General features: G+C 45.1%; 1 protein-coding gene across 1 annotated transcript in view; it reads right to left on the bottom strand.

Moving 5' to 3' along the window:
• KCNMB2 (potassium calcium-activated channel subfamily M regulatory beta subunit 2) overlaps positions 1-16,671 on the bottom strand; it is a 288,389-nt gene extending 271,718 nt beyond the window's left edge. Inside the window, exon 1 of the mRNA XM_084769843.1 lies at positions 16,261-16,671. The gene's annotated coding sequence lies outside the window, so the exon portion shown is untranslated. The remainder of the gene's footprint in view (positions 1-16,260) is intronic.
• Between the last annotated feature and the right edge of the window lie 3,115 nt (positions 16,672-19,786).

Below are 19,786 nucleotides of genomic sequence, written 5' to 3'. Positions count from 1 at the left end.
AACTCAGAGGAAGGACAGCAGGTCACCAAGAAGAGACTTGATAGCCGATGAGCATATTCAGGGGGAGGAAATCCCCTTCAGTCACAGTCATAGGGGAGGGGAGTAAGGGGAAACTGGGAGGGAGGGAGGAATGGGAGGATACAAGGGATGGGATAACAACTGAGATGTAATATGAATAAATTAATAAAATATATAAAAAACAAAACAAAAATGAAACATAAATGCGAAACAAAAAGATATGCTTAGTATTTTATTCCAAAATGGGTTGTCAGTCTGAAGTCTCTTAGAGACTGGTGCAGGAGAGTCTCTCTCTCTCCATCTTTCACATGTTTGTCTTTCCTACCTCATGTTTTTTTCCCCAAAAGACAAGAGAAGAAAACTGGAAAAGCACCCTGATATACTAAGGAAAAATTGTGACCTCTGTTATAAAATACATCACTTACCCCACCCCGTCATCTTTTTTCATCGTGGAGTTCAGGGTGCGGATGCTGTCAAAGCTACTGCTCTTCATTCACCATTCAAAATGAACCTGTAAACCTGGCTAGTGTCTTCATGGGGGCATCAGGGTTTTGCTTAGCAAGCAGGGGCGTGGGGCTGAGGATCTAGCAAGGGTAGATTTTAATGCACAGATTTTAAAGCAGGCTGGTAAAGTCAGATGCTTCTCCTCATCTCCTGGAGCTCCCAGCCTGGTCCTTTCAGGATATCAGGACTCAAGTCTGTAGATCTGGGCACGTGCTGTCTGCGGCACAGCAAGAACTTGTTGAATGACCGGAAATCATCCCTTGCAATGCTTCAAGGTCTTGGATACAAGTGAGTGCAGCTTGGACCACAACAGTATTACAAGCAAGCTGTGGGTCTTGGGCAAAATGATCACCTTTTCTGAGCGCAAGAAATGGGGATTTTAGGGTTGATTTGAATTTAAGTGAGCAGTGAACCCACACTCCCTAGGGATGGCTACTATCATGCAAAATGCCTGTTGGCCTATAGTGTGCTATGATGTGCGTGACATAATGTGCATTTGGAAGGTCTTCTTATTAGCAGGCAACTGTACAAAAATGAGCAATTCGTCTTGGTCTGCCCTGGAAATGGCCTCCCTTGATGTCTCAGGTATGAAAGGCAGAAGTGATAGGTTCATAGCTAAGCCAAGCAGTGTGGCCCTTGTTTTGAGCTAGTGGAACTGGTTAGAGACTCCGGCTCTAGAGAGCTCAGTGTGTTTTGTTCACATTCAGTCCAGAGACTAGGGTGAGGACAATTAACCCACAGCTGGGAGAATGGTGGGGAATAAGTGAGAGATGTCAATGTGTCATCTACATGGCGCCATATGGATGGGTGAGAGGCTGTCAATGTGCCATCCACACAGCAGGGAAAGATGCTAGCTCACCAACTACCAAGAGGTCCTCACAGCCAGCCTCTTAAAGGTTTTAAAAGATTTATTTAAAATTTCTTTGTCTCTCTGTCTGTCCACCTGTCTCTCTTTCTCTCTGTCTTTGTCTGTCTGTCTTTGTCTGTCTGTCTGTCTGTCTGTCTGTCTGTCTGTCTGTCTCTCTCTCTCTCTCTCTCTCTCTCTCTCTCTCTCTCTCTCTCTGTGTGTGTGTGTGTGTGTGTGTGTGTGTGTGTGTGTGTGTTGAGGTAAGAGAGAATGTGTGCATACGTGCTTGCACGTGCAGGCCCAGAGAAGACATCGGCTTTCTCAGAGTTGGAGTTAAACGTATTTGTAGGAAACCCAATTTGCTCACTACTGCACAGGAAATCCTCTTGGCTGCTGAGCCATCTCTTCAGCCCCACAGCCAGCCGCTTGAAGGAAAATCTAAATCCCTTGTGAGTTCCTATTGGCCCTAGGTCAATTTCCCTCGCTCTTTCCTCGGGGAGATTTTTTTTTCTTTGAAAGAGTAGTGTGCCTCCACACCACCACACGCTCCGAGCTTTAATGTCATTCCAGCTGCAGTCGGGCTTTTAAGCATTTTGTGGAAAACCATCCCCAGCTCTGCCACGAAATCAATAAAACCAAATTTCAAAGCTCTTTCTCCTTGAACTCTGTGACCTTTGACATGACAGCCAACTCCTACCATCACAATAAGAGACACCATGAGCTGCACTGTGCCAGCCACTTTGCACATGCGACCTTTTAAAACTTGCACAAAGCCTTCTGAGGCACGATGGGCCCATTTTTCACAGGAGGATATAGCACAGAGATGCCAGGTGACATGATCAATGCCTTAAATGACATACAAATGACTAAAGGAGTCTGGACCCCATCCACACAGAGGCTTCTCTGGGTGTTTTTTTTTGCCAATTTCTATGTTTGTAGCCTTTCTTTTTGTATGAAAATATCCAGTGCACTGTGGAGCTACCTCATGGAATTATCTCATTTTTAACTCTCTGTGTCCTGATGTATCTTGGGAAGACTCTGTGCCCTGATGTATCACTTTCTTAGTGGAGAAAGTCATATTTAACGAGGAAAGTTGTGTCTCTTACCTTAGGCTGATAAAACCTCAAGTGTTAAAGTATGACCATGAAAACACCATGGGCTCTCTCCTGGCTCAGTTACCTCTCCGCCGGAACACCACTGACCTTCACAAGTCAAGGGTTTCCTTGGGGTTAATTGTTTGTAGGGTTTTTTTTCTTTAATAGTAGCTCAGGTGGGGAGAAAAATAGCCTGCAGAGACCAAAAGGTGTGGCTTTTTTTTCTTTAAAGTTGCATTGTAGACAGCATTGGTGCTTTGAGCAATGACGAATGAAGGCTGAGGTGCATGTGGCGTGGATGATGTAGAATCCGGGTAAGGCGATGCCTGGGGTGTGGGGAATCCCAGCCAGAGGGTGCAAGGCAGGAGGCTGAGGCGCCGCTGCTTTCCTGCTGACCTTTATTCAACAGAGCTTTCACTAGAAAACAGTTTGTTTTCCTGCAAGGGCCATGTAACACAACATGCAGCCTGATGTCCAGCTGCTCCCTCTGTCTCCAATTTCAGATTTCCAGTCTTCTCTTTCTTCCGGTCAGTAATCGATACCTTAGTTACATTCAGATAGGTGGTCGGTGTGCAAAGGCTGATGCTGTCCTTCCATAAATGCACATAGTTGGGATGCAGTGTTTTGAAGGTAAAGGCACTAAAATAGTGGTCTACTTGATACAATTAAATGATGAAATTTACTGATGAAAATCATTAAATATTGGTTATTTTAGAACTGTCTTTTGTCAGACGCTTCAACTTATGTTGTCTAAAACTCTGTGCTACTATTGTAATTAACAGAAGATAAATCATTTGTTCAAAGATACATTAGGTTGATTTGGGGACACTGTCAATTTTTCATTAGTCTGTCATTTTATAAAATATACTTTTCTATTTTCAATGTGTAAGTAGAAAAAAAACCCAGACATTTATATATACGCAAACAATAAATTAGGTACTAAAAGATGGATCCTCCAGAAAGAGTTTAAAAGCTGTAGAGATCCCCCGCCAACCTACAGGGCAAAGGATGGGTAGAAAAGAAAAATGAGACGGGATAGTATTGCCCAAGAGGGACACGGTAGACTGGGAGGATTCAGAGAGGTCCAACAGAGAGAGGATGGAGCCCTTCCTGGATGTCTGAACTCTATGGGGCTAGGCTTCAGAGGCATGAGTATAGTGAAGACATGTTTGGTGAGTGGAATGTGGGGGTGGAGGGTGGGGGGAAGAAAGTGGATCAGGTGTGAAATGTGTCTGAACACGTGGAAGCCCACGTCTGTGATCACTGAAGGTTCTCAGGCAGGGTCCCGCTTTACAACTATCTATTCAGGAAGAGTATGAAGGAAAGAATGGGGCGGGAGGAGACTGGAATAGGTTTTCTCAAAATTTATATGTGACAGATCTCTTTTGAAAATCTCTGCATCTTAATCCAAAGATTCTAATTCAACATTGGACACACGAAGGAATGTTTTTTGTTTTGTTTTGTTTCTTAAATTCTCAAAATCATTCTAGAGCATATTACTCAATGGCTATGATGTGAAAAACACCAGAAGAGAGGGGAGGAGGTTAGTGACCAGGGCACCAGATGAGAGGGGAGGAGGTTAGTGACCAGGGCACCAGATGAGAGGGGAGGAGGTTAGTGACCAGGGCACCAGATGAGAGGGGAGGTTAGTGACCAGGGCACCAGATGAGAACGGAGGAGGTTAGTCACCAGAGCACCAGATGAGAGGGAAGGAGGTTAGTGACCAGGGCACCAGATGAGAAGGGAGGAGGTTAGTGACCAGGGCACCAGAGGAAGGACATTATTTGTATGGGGAGGAAAAGACAAAGCACCAAAAGATAATTTGAGAGAAGAATTAATTCAGAGAGTTCAGGACACGTTGGCCTGTGGCTAACGGAATGCTTAAAGAAAAGCAATGGCTTTAAAATTGGGGGATTTTGGTGGTAGAGGGACTGGAAACAAGAGACAGGGTGGACTTGGCTGTCTTGACAAGAGTTGAGTTAGGCAGCTGGGTTTGAAGCCTGTAAGGAAATGTCTACTAGGGAGAGGTCAGCAGGCAGCATCAGCTGTGCAGCAAGGTCACAGCTGGGGACATAGTTTGGATTCCTGTGCAGGAAGATGGTGGAAAAGCTTAGAAAAGTAAGAGATGGCCAAAAAGGATCTAATAAAATAAAGAAAGAAAGGTTAGAAAAATGGTGGTTAAAGAGATTATTAAAATCAGGAGAGAGGGAGGGAGGGAGAGAGAGAGAGAGAGAGAGAGAGAGAGAGAGAGAGAGAGAGAGAGCAGTGGAGACAGTGAGTGGAAATTCTAATTTCAAAATATTTTATATGAAAAGAAATTAGTGCTGCTCTTGTGTCCCTAATGACCTCGGACCCTTTCGAGCCCAAGGTCACCTCCTCCTGCTTTTCTCATGCCCCCTCCCACCCCATACTGAGTCCATCGCCAGCTCTGCAGTGGAAAGTCCTGAGCGCATGTCTTTCTTCTGGTCCTTTGCCACCTCCCACCTGGCCTGCTGCATAGTCCTTCTAGCTGGCACCTCTACACTTCTGCCTTTTGATCACTCCACAGCAGTGGCCATTGCTTTGCCGATCACAAGCATCAGGTCCCTGCTTATTAATACCTTCTGTGACCGTCCATCATAATTAGAATAACGGAATATTAGAGCGACCAGGAGGTCCGGTCTGGCCTGTCCACCCGTTCACTCGCACGCGCGGTCCCTGCCTTTGAACCACAGCAGCCCTCTGCCAGGGCCCATCCAGTCTCTGCTTCCCCCTGCCACAGACCTCCTTTTCACCAGTTTATTCATTTTACTGTTATTTTTTTTAATTGTAACAAAAGCTTTCTACATGCGTGAAACTCTGTTTTCCTATCTTGGCCTCTCTGTATCCATCTCTGTCATTTCTGTCTCCTGGGTCTCAATTTACTGTTCCTGCTCACCACCCTACCCTACCCTACTTGTGTGAACATGTAACTACACACAAGTATGCACATATACACGTACACACACACACACACACACACACACACACACATGTCTTCCCTAACCCCTGCCACTTTCCCACTTGTTCTTTCTTTTCACGATAAACTCCAACATGATGGAGGAAGACTGTTTCCCCAGCAATCCTAGTGATGTTCAACTGCCTAGTCCATAGGGGATATTTTAAAAATGTTGAATAAGTGAGTGAATTACTAAATGAACGAGGCCCATCAATTCAAGCTTAGCAGGATGGATAACAGATTAAAATATAATGTGGCACCTGGGCACATTCACAGTCTGAGGGGAAATTCTCCTTTTCGTAGCCACACTCAACACCATCGTGTGTCTGAAATCAAAATTACACACAAGACAGCTTTCTCGCAAATCAGGGCACATCTGCTTCCTTCATATCAGACTTTGTCAGTTTCCGTTCAGCGGAGACTAAATCCACCGGCTGGAGAAGCAGAGCTGGGGGACTGAGAAGTAGGTTAGGGGGGACGGCTCTCTCTGGCCAGGTGGCTGTGCACAGAGCTACAGTTACGTGTTCTACATTTCAACATATTTCGTCAATTTCAGGAACATGTTGACTCCACCTTTTCTCCGTGAGATGCGCTTTCTCACAACAGCTCTTTTGATTCATTCCCGGAGAGAAGCGCTTCCTCTTCTGCTCTATTTTTACATCTTAAAAGCAAATAGTTACCTTGAGTTGTCTAAACACAGCCTCGCCGACTGTTCCCGAGCAGCACGCAGGATCAAATAAATCACTAGGAAGCAAAGTCAAACCGATCATCTGTCACTCTCACAGGCTGAGAGGAAGGAAAGGCAGGAATCCTGTTAGAATTTTGCCTCAATTTTTTTTTTCTTTTCAAGTGACAAATTCTTTTTCTTCTTTTTCTTCCTCGGTTTGCTCCTTTTGGAAGATACCAGGAGATGGAAATAATGCAAAGAGCAGAAACACAACTCCTCGGGAAGTTTGACCAGGATTTGATTCTGACACATTCTGAGGGGAGGGTGTGTGTGTGTGTGTGTGTGTGTGTGTGTGTGTGTGTGTGTAGTGGGGGGTGGGGGGGAGGATGCATCGGTGTGTTAAAGCCTGAACACGCTCTGATGTCATTCCTCAGGGCCTTGTGTTTTGAGACAGAGTGTCAGTTTTACCTGGAGCTCACTGAGAAGGCTTGGACGTCTGGTCAGGGGGGGCTGTGCTTGTCTCCTTCTTCCTGGCACAGGAATGACAAGTACGCACCACTCTATTCAGCGTGTGTTTGCATGGGTCCTCATGCTTGGCTGCTGAGCTGCCTTCCAGCCTTGATTGGCCTGAAGTCTCTAGGTGCTTCTGCAAAGCCGGCTCAGGCTAAGCCTCCATCGCAACCACTCTCCTGTGAACTTTCTTATGCAGCAAGTCCAGAGTGAGTCCCTAACAGGAGGTGAAGCCAGAGTCCTCATTTGCACTAGAATTGCTACTTTAACTTCCTAAGAGTTTCACTATGAAAGACACTACCTGCAGGATAAGAGTCTAAGAGCCAGGCACTTGACCTTGCTCAGCTTTTCAGTGAAAAGCTGAAGGAAAAGTTCTGTTTTACATCTCAGAACTCACGGAAATCTCCAGGCATACCATGCCGAAGAACTTTATTTTGAAAAAGTTTACAAATTCAGCGTTTTAAAGAGCATCCTATGTAGCCATAGTTGGAGAAATGGCTCAACAGTTACAAGCAAAAGGAGCACCCAGGCTTGGTCCCCAGCACCACACGTCAGGCAGCCCACAACAGTTAGTACTGTCAGCTCCAGGGGATCTGATGCCTCAGAACACCTACACACACACACACACACACACACACACGTACACACACAGACACATACAGACAAACACACACACAGACACATACAGACAAACACACACACAGACACATACAAGTACACACACAGACACATACAGACAAACACACACACACACACACACACACATGCACGCACACACGCACAAGCATACACTCTCAAGAAGAATCCAGTGTTCACTCATTCTAGAAATCATTTCCAAGTACTGTGATGCTTGGGAGTCACATGGTCTAGGAACAAACAGGCACTACTGGACACTGCAAACGTCTCTTTCCTTCCTCCTTCAGAAGAACTCTGTTTACTCCACTGCACACAGAAGGGATTCCACGGAATTAAGATTTATGTGGTTTGTAGAATCCCAAATCCCCGGCCGTGCCGCCTGGTAAATACAGATAAAACATTTATCTGTTTTCTCTATAGCTTTAACTCAGAGAGGAAGGTAAAAAGGAGTGAGTGTATTGATCATGTTATTTTTAAAGGTGTATATATGTATATATACATATATGTAATACAATTCTATTCATCTGGGAGTTTATAAAAAAGTGTTGAAGCTTTAACAAATTTCAACATAATAACGGGATTAAAAATTATATTTTCACCCTGATACACTGATGACTCAGTGGGCATTTGCCATTCAGATGTGAGAGCCTGCATTCAGACCCTCAAAAGCCATATAAAACCAGGCACAATAGTACATATTTACAAAAGCAGCATCCACACTGTGGTACAGGACGCAGAAACAGGAGACTCTCCAGATGCTACTGGGCCACCAAGCTTGGCTTATTCAGCAGTCAACAGCCGACTGCCTGTCTCACAGGAGGCAGAAGGCAAGGAGCAACCCCCAAGGCACTTCTCTGCTCTCCTCACGTATACGGTTGTGTGAGTTTCCACAGTTACACACATAACACACATGCAAAGATAAAGAGACAAAAGTATACCTTAACTTTTCAGTTATACATATTACTATGTACTTAACAATTCCTTACCGTTTTACCGAGGGGGAAAAGAGCTGAAAATGAGCTTCCAGGCCTTGCTTCCCATTCACAAGGAACGCCAAGGTGCCCAGGAGCCACCCAGTGTCTCCCCTATTCTCTCCACATGCCAGCCAGGGTACACCAGCATCACCTGCCTGACATTCCAGCAATTTCTCTATGGATGTGTTCCCTCTCCTCTTGCTGCACTGAAATTCTCACCCAAGCTCCACTGCTGCCCTGCCTTTGATGAAGAGGGAGCTGGGAGTTCACTGTGGGAACCATCAGGCTTAAGGGAAGCCAGCCTTGAAGGCAGTTCCACCATGTGCTTTACAAAGATACAGGCAGCCAGCAACCCTGGACCAACAACAGGGAGGAAGGAAGAGGGAAGATGCTCAGGAGATGCCTTTGCCATGGCCTGGGAGTGTAAGCAGAGGAGGCAAGAAGACAAGCAGATGAGAGCTCGCAGGCGCAGGCGACATACAAATATGCCACTCAAGAATCTACTTCTCTGGCATTTGTGTGTTCTCCAGTCCAACCTGAGACACCAACTGCAGACTTGATTCATTCAAGAAATGTGTAAGTGCTGCCCAGAGTGCTGCTGGGTACTGATGACTGGCTGTGGGGGACATGGTAGGGGGCAGAGAGGGAGATTCCTGAACCAAAGCCCCCAGCATGGTGTCATATGGGTCAGATTGGAACTCTGCAAAGGGTGTTCTGGGAAGGAAAAGAACTACTTTGTAAAGATCTTTTAAAAGGAATGCTTAAGACTCCATGACTACTCACAATGGTGGCCTATCCATCATGCTTTTAGGTTCTACAGTTGCAATGAGTCATTGTCACAAAGGAGGATTTTGAGAAACATCCAAGGAAACACCCCCAAAACATTAGCTTTGGAATGAAGCTTCCAAGTCCTGAAATTTGATGTCATGGAGCAGAGGTCAGAGGTCAGAGGTCAAGGCCGACTAGTGAGGAGTGTTTGCCTTTGCAGGGAATAAGCAGTGGAGAGTTTCTCAACAGCTTAAGTAAAAACATCCTTGGTGAATCTGGAATAATTGGTGAGGCCACCTGCCAATATCATGTAAGTTGAGCCCTGACTTCACATGGTGAGGTGAATAACATCACGTCCTGTGACATCATGTTATGTCATAGTGCCTCCATCTGGACATAGTCTTAGAAAATATGTCCCCTGCAGCCACTGCAGCCACTGCAGCCACTGCAGCCACTGCAGCCACTGCAGTCACAGACAGAGCAAAGACACCAGAAACATCGAAGCCAGCATCTTGTGTGCTTGGCTGAAGTTTTGTGTCTTAAGTACCTGAATTTATGAAATTGAGTTTGGTAGCACAGAGTGACAGACTTTTGCCTTTTTTTTCTCTCCATGGCTGCTTCTTTCTTTGGGGACCTAATAAGAAATGAACAAATGTTACACATTTCAGGAGAATCTGTCTCTGGTCTTAGTTTGATGCTTCACAGCCGTGAACTCCTGTGTAATACCTTGATGCTAATGACTCGCATGATGCCCACCGAGGGGTGTGGTGACATACAGTAGCAAAGAAGGACAACTTTCTGCTAATGTAGCTGCATGGCAGAGGGGAAAGAGTATATACCTACTGTGCACAAAGGCCTGCGTTTGAGCCCCAGCATAAAGATTGTGACAAAGTCGGGTGTGGTGGCGCACGCCTTTAATCCCAGCACTCGGGAGGCAGAGGCAGGCGGATCACTATGAGTTCAAGGCCAGCCTGGTCTACAAGGTGAGTCCAGGGCGGCCAATGCTACACAGAGAAATCTTGTCTCAACAAAACAAAACAAAACAAAACAAAACAAAACAAGATTGTGACCAAAATCACAACCAAGTGAGAAGCCAGTAAAAGTTTTGTCATTCTTGTTATTTTGTTTTGTTTTGTTTTTGAAGCAGAGTCTCATTGTGTCACTCTGGCTGGCCAGGAAACTAATAGGCAGAAGAGACTGGCTTCAAACTTATAAGTGCTACCTGCTTCTGCCTGGGATTAAAGGCATAGGCCACCACATTAGCATAAAAGATATTTTTAAAAACAAAATCTCTCGGTCTATTTTATATGTATAGCTAATGTTTGTGATTTCACATTAGATCACAGTAGGTAACATGTACATATTATAACTTTACCAGGCACAGCCTTGACACACAATCATCATGACTTAGACACTTTTGCTCTCTGCATTTCTGCTGAAGGGACCAAGCAAGGCTCAGCAAGCTGGACAGCGACAACAGACAGAGCCAGGATTCACCTTAAGGAATGAATGGCAAACAATGGCAAAGCTGTTTTCCAATCCTTCATCATACTGGAAGTCTGCACATCTGCACCCACTTAAGTTGCCTCCTGGAAATCAGAGTGTACTTTTGGCCTAGGAAAGAAATACTGTCCATATTGTTCACAGAAGGAAAATCCAGTTCTTAAAATTAAGTTCTGTAAAAACTTGTCTCATCATAGCAGCCTTCAGTTACTCATCACACTAAAGGTGGTTAATGTACTAGAGTCTACATGGCTGGAAGGAGAGAAAATATGGCAGCATCCGAGCCCTTGGACCTCAATTTGCTGGGGCTTCCCACATCTTTGCATCCTTCTCTAGTCAATGGGAAGAGCATGTCTACAGACAAGACCTAGTGTGGCACTCAAATGCAACAGTAATAAAAATGTTTCTTAAAGCTTTCTTTTCAGGGCATTCTGGTGGAGAGGGGCTATGCATGACTGTCTTCAGTCTTCAATCTATATAGGGACATTTTTATCACCAAACACCAATGAGGAAACCACCAATGAGACTTGTTATGTTTTAAAACTTTACCCAAGGTAACAGCACTGTGAGAGAAAAATGAAAGTGAGATTCAGCCAAGGTTTCTGTTCTTAGATGCTATGTTCTTAGCACTCCACCACCTCAGACTCCAAAATACTATAGAAATATTGGACACAACTTCTTATACTTGCTTTGGGCAATAAGGACATGTATTGTAGTTATTTGAAAGCCCATATTTATACATAGGAAACACCATTGTTAAACAGACCCTGTGGACGTGGGGAAGAACACCAATTAATAACATGGATAAATATTACTGATTGATTCCTACTGTCACAGGAAAGGCACACAGACTCTACTAGAACATTCTAACCTGTCTTTGCTATTTCTTCTATGGTCAACATGGGAAGGCAGCAGAAAGGTGGGGCATTTCTATACCCATAGCCATTTGTAGGAGATGTGTAAAGTGTCCTTTTTGAACTATAAGTCATCTTTTGGATAAGATCAAATTGAATTTGTATTTCCTTTGACACAGATTTGAATCAGTGATGTGTTTCCCCCTCCTGTGCAGAGAGAAGGAAGAAAATCCTCTTAGCAAATCTCCTTGACGTTTTCAAGGTATTTGGCATCTCTTTGTAAAAAGCAACAGGATGTTAAAGCCCAGTGTTGAGGCTCCAAGGTTGAAAAATGATGTATGCTTGGAATCTAATATTACAACGAATTTTGATGAGGAAAAGCATTCAATTTCTACATAGGGCGACTTGGCCAATCATTTGGCCACTGCCTACTCCATAACAAGGCTTTTAACAGAGATCCGAAACAGTGGGAATCAGTCTCAAGATGACTTTCCTAGAGAGCAGCTATGTGGGAGGCAAAAGCTGTGAGAGCTGAATGTGGGGTGGGCTTTGAGGACTCACTCAGCAGCCAGCATGGCTAGAAAGGGTCCGGGACAGTGAGGAAAGAGTCAGACTCAAGGGCGCTGCAAGATTTGGACTGTTACCTGCAGGCAAATGGGTAGACAGTGGAGGGAGGCTTTTGAGTAAAAGTTCTAACTTAATTTCAGTTTTGAAACAATACTGGTTTGGGGAACAGAATTGATTGGGAGCAAAAGGAAGTGGAAGAAGCAATCGATGGTGAAAAAAAGGACCTACTAATTTGGGGCATTGGCGAAAGACGACAGAATGAACAGTGTCAATATTAGGTCTATGAGGGAACGGGACGATTCAGAGAAGACTTTGAGAGATTTCCTCTGAGAAATGGAGCAATGGAGTCTCTCCAGCGGCACCAGAAAGGAGGGTCTCTAGTGAAAATTGTGGTGTTTGATAAAGCACATAGTAGGGTGGGGTGGCTGTAGGATGCTTAAGGAACTGGCCTGAGGAAGCTGCACTGGTCAATAGGTAGTCTAGGTTAGTGCTGAGCAGTGTGTACATAGATCGTATCGAAGGACCAGGGGTAAGAGTTGACATATTCGGAGCTTAAATAGAGATAAAGATGAGACTTACAGTTGGTCCATGGAACACTCCAACCTTTTAAGACTTAGCAGAGAATGAGGAGAGGGATTTGAAATGGTCTCCATTTACAACACAAGTAAAAGGGGTTGGAGAGATAGGTCAGTGGCTGAGTGCTTGCTGCTCTTACAGAGGACCTGCCACGAATGCCTTCCCAGAACTCACTTAGAGCAATTCACATCTGCCTGCCTGTCTCTCCAGTTGCAGGGGGTGTCCTGTGCCTCTGGTCTCTACAGGCACCTGTACTCACGTCGTGTACCCACATACAGACATATAATTAAAAAGGTAGGAATGTCTTAAGAAATAACAATAAATAGAAAATTTATACACACACACACACACACACACACACACACACACACACACACTTCCCTGAGGCAGCCTCAGTGAAGACAAGGGAGTCAATATTTGAAGGAGGATATACTGAACTCCTCAAGGTGTGTTAAAGAAACTGAAGAAAGCCAGGTGCAGGAGCGCACGCCTGCAATCCCAGATCTTTGTGTGTTTGAAAGCAGCCCAGTTTACAAAGCAAGTCCAGGACAGCCACAACTACACAGAGAAACCCTGTATTGGGAAAAAAACAAAACAAAACAAAGGAGCCTTGGCAAAAACAAACAAACAAACAAACAAACAAACAAACCAAAGGAACCTTGGCACGAAAACTTCAACTGCTCTAAGAGAGTCTCGCACAAACAAATGACTTTGAAATTTTAGATGAAGACGTAGTCTGTGCTGTGAAGTAAGCTAAGAAGTGAAATGGCAGCACGGGCAGAAAAGCAGCTGCGGGTAGCCTTTACGACACGCCTCCTGTGACCATTAGGATAACACTTCTCACAAAGCAGCTTAGCAAGTGTGCAAATAAGCACACTACACTGAGAAAATGGCTGCTGGCATTTTGGTGTACCTTTTTTTTCACACACACATTTATCCTAAAAAATTAGGGCTATATCGCATCACTGTTATTGTAAGCTGGGCTGTGTTGTACAACTTCACATGTGCGTCTGTAATCAACACTAGATTGCATATGTGTTATAGTGGCACACTTTCTACTTGATCTATAGCAGGGACTGGGAACGGGCGGATTTTTTTTCCAAGAGAAGAGGGATGATGGAAGAGAAGGTTGTGCCAGTGTGAGAAATGTCATGTCTAGTAGATGCAAGTAGAGTGATGGCTGCGTTGTAGAACAGAGGGACTGAAAACAAGCACCATGTGGAACAGAAGGACTGAGAACAAGCACCATGTGGAACAGAGGGACTGAGAACAAGCACCATGTAGAACAGAAGGACTGAGAACAAGCACCATGTGGAACAGAGGGACTGAGAACAAGCACCATGTAGAACAGAGGGACTGAGAACAAGCAGCATGTAGAACAGAGGGACTGAGAACAAGCACCATGTAGAGCAGAGGGACTGAGAACAAGCACCAGTGTGGAGTGCCTTGCTGACTGAGGTTGCTGCCGGGAGGACTGAGACAGCAAGGCTGACAGATGTCTTGTTTACTTTTTATATCAGGGTGGATGGCAGGCACGCTGCCTGTGCGGCGGGAGGAGGCTTTGTTTTTCACTACTTGATGGAGCAGACATTGAAAGGGAAAGAAAAGATGAGGAGGAGAGGTTCTGGCTGGTACCTACCAACAGAAGTGGGCAATGGAGTTAATTTGTCACACAAAGTAGATGTTTGACCAAATCCCTCAGCTCAACCTTCCTCAGAGCTGACAAAAGAAACCCAAGTCATCCCTGTTTCCTCCTGGATTTCATTTTCCTGGGGGTACGCTCTCGACTGACACACTCAAGGCAGATTTAATAAAAGGGCTTTCCCTACACGTCTGTGAGCACCGTGGAAGGCATTTTAGTTTCTCAGTGAAGTGTCAGAGGATAACTACAACAAATCATTCTTTGACTTTTGTTTTCGTGGCATAAAGTACCCCTCCGAGAAATACCTGATGCAATCAGATTCAAAGTGAACTTGCTAAGACCAGAGCCTGGAAGTCTTTTAAAATCAAGGAAAAACGATAACTCTCACTTGCTAACTTCTGCTTAGCAGAAGAGCAAAGAGCTCTGTCTTTTTCTAGTTAGGGATTCTTCGCTGATGATCTCAACTGGCTAGAGATGGGGCCTTTACAAGGTCAAGGTCATGCTCTCCAACTGGTCACAGAGATGGGCAAACTAGGTCTTAGCCATCAGTCTCACCAGGAAATCCAGTTATTCATAGCCGTGTATACTCTAGGTCACTCAAAGACCAGCGAGGGCTGGAGAGCTGGCTCAGTAATGCTCAGCATCCTGCTGTGAAAAACAGATGCCTAACTTCAATCCTGGAGGTCTCCCAGCCACGGGCAAAGCATCTGGAGTTTGTGTTGTGAATGGCAGTGTGTACACAGGAGCTCAGAAGCCCAAGAATCCCACTTAACCTTAATGCCAGCATTTAGCTGAAAACTAACATACTGTAATTGTCCTTAACACTTATTTTTAATTTATACTCCATTATTATATAGATGTTATAGGCCACTGGAGAATGTTACACTTTTTATAAATATGACCATTGAAGATTTTTTTATTTTTTATTTTTGCTGTTCATTATTAGCTAAATCCAGGCATCGCAACACAGACTTTTTTGTTTTTCAAAATAGAGAGGATTATCTTTATACAGCTTGGAGTTTGTGAAGTCCACCGGAGAACGCACCAGCACCGAGGAACACACTCACTTTGTCCCTGCCACTTCATACTGAGGGTCACATGCAATGACAGAAGGAAACTGCCACCACAGATCAAATCGTGGAAACATTGGTTTTTGGATCATTGTACTTTTGCCTCTGACATCTCAGCGGGTGGTTCCTCCATTCCCCTGCCCAGTAGAGCTTTACACATCCCATCCGAAGTGCAAGGAGGCATAGTTCCCTGCCAAATCTACTCATTAGCGCCGGCCCCCGTCGTCCCCCCTCCCCGTCCAGCCCCCCAGTGTGGAGCCCAACTGCCCATCTTATCTTCAAGGAAAATCATGCTTTCATGCTGTTCATTAACAAAATAAAAGGTCAAGTCCTTAACCTCCACCGAATCCCATTGCCGCCCGCAGCAGCCCAGCAGTTGCTCAAAGGCAAGAACCACAACAGAGAGAAAGCCCCTTATCCACTCTCAAACTCCGGGTCTGTTTTTAGCAAAGCCATTAATAGGAACAGAATGGTGTGGACCAGCCTTTCAATATGCAAGATGGACGGAGGCAACCAGTTTTCTCTTATAGTAGATTGGGGGGGGGGGAGGAAAATCTCTCTCTATCCTCCGAATTACCCTCTGACCACCAAAGCACATTGACCACAGGAATAAAATATTTACCTAACAGGTTTCAAGTTCAGCACGGCTTCCTCCTCTATTTTTCTTGGGTTTCTCTGCCTGTCCCCCCACCCCCCGCCCCGCCAAAGTCTTCTCTCTGTGCCCCCTCCCCAGCCTATCGGAAACCACTGGTAGGAAACGAATTGTTTTCTCCATGACCTCTAAGCTTTCTACTCCACGGAAGGCAACCGCGGAGTGCACACTCAGCAGGCTGCGAGAGAGCCGGGAGCCAGTTTGTCCGCGAGGCTTTCCAGCTATAAACCTCACACTGCCCACTGTGTTTTGTGTTTTGGTCACCGTGGAGCCCCAAGCCTACCCAGCCTCTCCGTCACACCTGGCTGAAATGCCTGACCCACACAGCTCCCCAGCACCGAGCAAACAACAAAAAGCCCCCAAACAGCAACAGATTCCTTTGTTTTACATGCAAATCCTACCTCAGGTAGTGGTCACATCTTCCTCAAAAGCCACGCTTAATTTTTAACGACAGCGATCCCGTGAGGTCCTCCACACAGCCGCCGGTACTCATCTTTACCTTGCCTGCTGGCAGCCTTGGTGGACCGTTGCTGTCACACACTCGCTAACTCATAGCTTTAATACTCCTCGCTCAAAATGTCTGCAAGAGTTTGGAAGGACAATAGGAGTGACGGGCACGCTAGACAGCCATGCTTAAGATTAGTTCTCCGACGCTCTGTGGAAGCCGGCTCAGACTGTTTTTTAAAAGCGTGCAGGAGGTAGGATTATTAGCCTATGACAGGCATGCTGCTTCTGTTTTTATTAAATACTGTAATAGGCTGTCTGTTAACATCTCCGTGATAGGTCCAGCCGTTCTTCCCCACTGCTTTCGAATTTTCAGACTGAAACGGGAGCAAGCCTGATCTGACTTCCCTCACTCTGCCATCACCCTGCCCTGCCGGCTGGATCAGATTTGCAAATCCTCTAACTTCAGAAGAAAAAAACTCCTCCTGTAAATAAGGTGTCTACAGGAGAGTGAACTCCCGGAGTAAACACCCTCGCAATCCCCAAGAGATCCTTTTACTCCCAGCAAGGGACTCCTGCTCTCCCAAGTTAGAGAAAGAAGTTATTTCTAGAGCTATATTTGAGCATCCTTTCAGACAGGGAAAGTTGTCATGGATGACTGAAGTATTGCTTACCTGAAGTCTCAAATAATGTATCAAATGAATAGCAGGCGTCAGTAAACAGGTTAACTCCTTAGGGAGTGTTGGCTGTAGAGCTCTTTGCTGTTCCACTTTGAGGTTGCCTTTTTTCCTGCATTACTCTCTACATGGAAAGGATGGGTGATGGGTAGAGGGGCTCAGGATGGGTGTACTGCCTTGGATCCTTTGTTTGTTTGTACAGTCATGTCTAAGGAAGCACTGGCCAGAGAGGAGGCTATGAGGATGCAATCAAACATCTCTCTGAAAAGTATCCTTCCAGACAGGAGTGCACAAATGAAGTTCTTGACAGAGAACATTTATTCTCCGACTACTCAGGCTTAGTCTTTTTCTTCTGTGTTTCTTTCTCCTCTCTTCATGCCACAGAACCATAGTTATATAGTAGTTACTATGGAAACTGAGTGGTCTGCTCCAAGGGAGGGGCTTAAAGACCAGCAGATGCATTATGGATAGGAAGGTTCTGTGTTGGACTGTGGACTAGGAACTGAGCAGTGGGCAACAAGTGACACAAACCAATGACCCTCTGGAACAGCACCTCAAGGGAAACGACCTAAGCCAGCACTGTTGAATTACCAGCCTTTCTCCTGTTTGGAAGTACTGCACTGAGCAGACCCATATTCCATGCCACACGACAATGGAGCACCAGAATTGCTCTTATATCTGTCTAAAGATTTTGCTTTCATCTCTTTCCTTTTTGTTGTTTTTTTTTTTCAAGCTCCTGGCTGTTGGCTTGAATATGCACTGATTGTATTTGAATTTTAGTTGTTATTTGACTGGTTATAGTTTTTCTTGGGAATAAAATGTGATTTGGTAGGAAAAAAGACCCTCCTTGTATCACAGGCCATAATCATATTTCATTCATTCTAAGTGAGTGTCCTTACGTGATTTCCTTGGAGCTAACGCTGGGTCTGAATGTGCAATCTGAATTTTGAAAGTTAACCCTGGGCCCATTGGCTTACTACAACAGAAAAAAGATTTTCCTTTCCTTTCTTTCTTTCTTTCTTTCTTTCTTTCTTTCTTTCTTTCTTCAGTTCTTCAAGTAGAAAAGAAACACCTTTTAATAGAACTTTTGCTCATCACTTGGTCATCTAAGACAAACTATTTCTTACAAGAATGGTTAATACTCACAGAGACAAAGGGAAGAAGAATCAAAGATTACTGTCATCAGTCCCCAGTTTCATGGTAATTGGAGCAAGTCACACGACTATGGACACAAAACACAGCTCTCCTCTCAGTGGGAATAAGAGATTATTCTTAGGATAAATCTGATGGCCCAAGCCTAGGAAACAGCTAGACTAGGCCAGGTTCCACGGTCTCACATGGAAGCAGGTTCTTGGAGTCAGAACGAAGACAGTTATAAGTGAAGGGGCTTTAAAAGCACATTGGTGGGTACATCATAGAAACGTTATGGCAAAATTGGTGGGTACATCATAGAAACGTTATGGCAAAATAGGGGAACCTCTCCTGTGGCCTCAGATTCTATTTGACAGCATTCTTAGATTTTGGGTTTGTAGAAGATAGCAGTCTGTAAAGTTGCTGATTTCTCAAACGTTTTTTGTCTGTTACCCACAGGATGCTAGCTCCCACAGAGGTGGGCAAGGAGTAGTTCTTTGGAGGTCTAAAGCTCAGCCAAGAGAAACTGTCACCAATTCAGACCCCACAGCATCCTAACCTCTCCACATCACTGAAGTTCTGACCTGTCCATCAGGCTCTGTGGACTAGGTGTCTTTCCGGGGGCTCTGGCTCACATTCCAAAGTAAGAGTATAACCGTTCCAAGATGAAACTGTCGGGAAGGAATTTTTAGGGCTCTATAGAAAAAAAATTTTTAAAAATAGGAAGGCATATTACCCAACATAGGGGGAGAAGGATTATTTCAATAAGAGAATATGTATGATGTTCTCTTTTAAATGACGGAAAAGTAATGCCATAAATTCTGTAGTACATCTCTTTTTCTAGGTAACATGTTTATGGTTTGGAGACAGGGGACAGAGGAAGAGAACAGAAAAGAAAAAGAGAAGAGTGCAGAAAAGAATCCCCTTCAAAAGGTGGCCCCATTGGGTCCCTCCAGCTCTCCTGTGATAGCTCAGCTGTTATCCTGCTGTAGTCAGCCTGCAGTGGGCAGCTGGGGAGGGCAGAGATGTGAGAGATGCTTCAGTGTAGACAAGGGCTGTCTGGAGTTCTCTGAGGGGTGGCAAGTGTTCCCTAGGTGTGAGGTCAGGGCAGCATGGCCTTTTGTGGTGGGGAAGGAGGAACATGGCTGAGGGAAGGATGGAAGGAAGGGAAGGGCAGGGGAGAGGAGAGGAGAGGGGAGGGGAGGGAAAAGGAGAAGAAGAAAAGAGGAAAGGAGGGAAAGGTAGGGAAGAGGAGGGAAAGGAGGAGATGGGAGGGGCAGAGAGAGCAAGGGAAGAGAACAGAAGGGGAGGGGAGGGGACGGAAGGAAAGGAAAGGGAAAGGGAAAGGGAAAGGAACATTTGGCCTCTTCAGGCATAACTTCTCAGGGCAGGCTTACATCAGAATGTAAGAACGTGCAGGGACCTCTGCAACTTGGTGGCCTTTCTGCAGCATCTGCTCTCTCAGGGTGCAGGGGAAAACTTGTTCTCAGAAGAACAGAAGAATGAATGCGTGTGTGTGTGTGTGTGTGTGTGTGTGTGTGTGTGTGTGTGTGTGTGCTAACAAATACTGGATGGGAAACTACAGACTGGCTGAGGTGGGGTGTGAGCCTGGACTTGGCAGCTCACATGCGCAGGAGGCAAGTGGCTGGTTTAATGAATGGAAGTATGAAAGCAT

The sequence above is a fragment of the Acomys minous genome (assembly GCF_964271855.1).
Source record: "Acomys minous genome assembly, chromosome: 19".
Taxonomy (NCBI): Eukaryota; Metazoa; Chordata; class Mammalia; order Rodentia; family Muridae; genus Acomys; species Acomys minous.
The sequence above is the reverse complement of the archived record's forward strand: the minus strand, read 5'-3'. Positions and strand labels throughout refer to the sequence as shown.